This window comes from Sphaerodactylus townsendi, linkage group LG02 (assembly GCF_021028975.2).
Source record: "Sphaerodactylus townsendi isolate TG3544 linkage group LG02, MPM_Stown_v2.3, whole genome shotgun sequence".
Taxonomy (NCBI): domain Eukaryota; kingdom Metazoa; phylum Chordata; class Lepidosauria; order Squamata; family Sphaerodactylidae; genus Sphaerodactylus; species Sphaerodactylus townsendi.
In genome coordinates this window covers 140871827-140874009 of record NC_059426.1, presented here as the reverse complement: position 1 = coordinate 140874009, position 2183 = coordinate 140871827, and the positions used below count along the sequence as shown (strand labels likewise).

Here is a 2183-nt window from a genome sequence, read left to right as displayed (position 1 = left end):
TCTATAAAGCAGAAAGGAAGTCATTAATTCAACCATTGTTAATTCATTATATTAATCCAATCGCAGTTGACTCTGATTTAGCTCTTACAAGAATCTTATTGGAAGACGAGGTTTCCTTTACATCTCTGAAGGTAGCCAAATTTTGTATGTTAGTATACAGCAAGCACAGATTGTTAAGACAGGGAGCAGCACTAGATGATGGTGACTGTAATGTTGTAAATTGATGCTTCTTTTGGGTATGGGTATTATGCCATGGATGTTTGTATATATGTATAAATTGAATCTGTTTTCGTTTTCTTTTTGCTGGCTTTGCGGCTGTAATAAAATCATTCATTGTGATTAATTAATTTATTTTATTAAGTTTGTTACCTTGCTCTTTCCAGCCAAAGGCCAGGCTCAGAATGGCTTACACACATTATTAAAATGTACAGTAATACAATACAACCTAAAAATAACCACTAACAATCCCCATGAAAATTAAATTAATCATATAACCAAGTGATGGCGACTGATTATATAAAATTTCCATATGATCCAATTCTATAAAAGCAGCATCGTTGTCATCCCCAATTTAAACTAGTTTTCAATTTTACCATACTAAGGGGTGTGGAAGAAGGGGGGAGCAGATTATAGGAAACGAACTTTATTCATGTACTTTTAAAATGGAAATGGCGGGGGGGGGGGTGTGAGCTGCAAACAGAGAAGACCATTTGATTGCACTGGGGTTGAAATCACATGGTCTTGGTCTCATAGTGGTAGTGGTAACACAAGGCCAATTTCCTTTGGCCATTAGATAATGGCACTTAAGCTTCGCTTTTTGCATGATATTGGCATGAAAGATTTGTTGGGCAGCAGGAGTGTGAATTGAAGTAACTTCGAATTAAAACGGCGAGACAAAGTCTACAGGACCTGGACAAAGACAACACGAGGGATCGAAGCACACACGGAAAACGCAAAATATTTAAACCTATTCTTTAACATTCGTATCAGGGGAAAGCGCGAACGCAGTCCCCCACTACCACAAATTATGCAGTCGAGTTTCCCGCATTTGGGGAAATCGCAGGGGTCAGCACACCCGCAGTGCAATGGATGAGCCTCACCCTGGGAAAACCTCCTTCGTGATCAAGGTGTCTCCCCTGCCAGGTAAGTATGCTCTCCTCGGCCCCGAAAGCCGTTAGCCAGCGCCGACGACTACTTTACAAGCCACGGCGGCTCACGGACCGCTGCTTTTGTTCACACCGTCCATGCCTCAGGATCGCGAGGCGCCTCGCTGACAGCAAAGAGCGACCGATCTGGGTGCCAACTGACCCCACAAAACTCGGACGATCGCGGTGCTCCCCGCTTTCCCACAATGCCGTGCCGCACCTTATTTGCATAGAGCCGCCCGCTGTGGCTCCGCCTCCTCCCTCTGGTGGGCCGCAGGTGGGGCTTTCCCTCTGGGCTTACAAGCTGAGCTGTAGGGAATGAGGGGCGTCACATTCCGGTTACAGTACTAAAGTTTACTACTGTTGTGTTTTTCTTTTTCGAAATTGGAAAGCTGACAGTACGTAAACATTTGTTCATAGTTTAGACAATTAAGCCGAAGTTTAAAGTAGATTTGTGTTAATACTTAAGTTACTAAAATGTTTATTTGCATCACATAGCATGGTTTTAGTCACTAAATCATTACTAAATGGCTTCTTAATATGTTTGGAATAGATTTTGCGTGTTTTGTTTTAGGGACTAGTCCCTGCTGCAGGCTAGTGGCATTGTATGTTGGAGAGATGCAAATTAATACCAAGGAAACAGAAAATAGAGCATTTTGTCAAGCAAATGCTTGTGAACAATTACATGCACATCATGGATCTGATGTAGTGATGATGAGGGGTTCTGACTATTTCTAATTTACAGGAGCCGATATCTGAAGTGACATAAAACAAAAGGTAGTAACATTTTCCTGGGAGTAAGCCCAACTGAGTAGACTTGAGTAGGCTTATGGATAGATCTACTTAGCATGTCTCTGTGAAGCAAGCCTGAGCTGATGTACTCAGAAGTAAGTCCAATTCTATTCAGTGGGAATGACTGCCAGTTAGGCATTCTTAAATTTTTGCATGCAAATATTTCCTCAATATTGAGGGGACATGAGCCCCTCTGATTACGATGAAGTTCTTTTGTGCACTACAGTAGCTATAAGTAGGATTGTT

At 42.0% G+C, this 2183-nt stretch overlaps 1 non-coding gene across 1 annotated transcript; it reads right to left on the bottom strand.

Annotated features, from left to right (window-relative positions):
* Positions 1 to 987: 987 nt before the first annotated feature.
* On the bottom strand, positions 988 to 1151 carry LOC125427587. Its single transcript, XR_007243713.1, has one exon. It is a non-coding gene; the product is annotated as a U1 spliceosomal RNA (small nuclear RNA).
* Positions 1152 to 2183: the final 1032 nt, after the last annotated feature.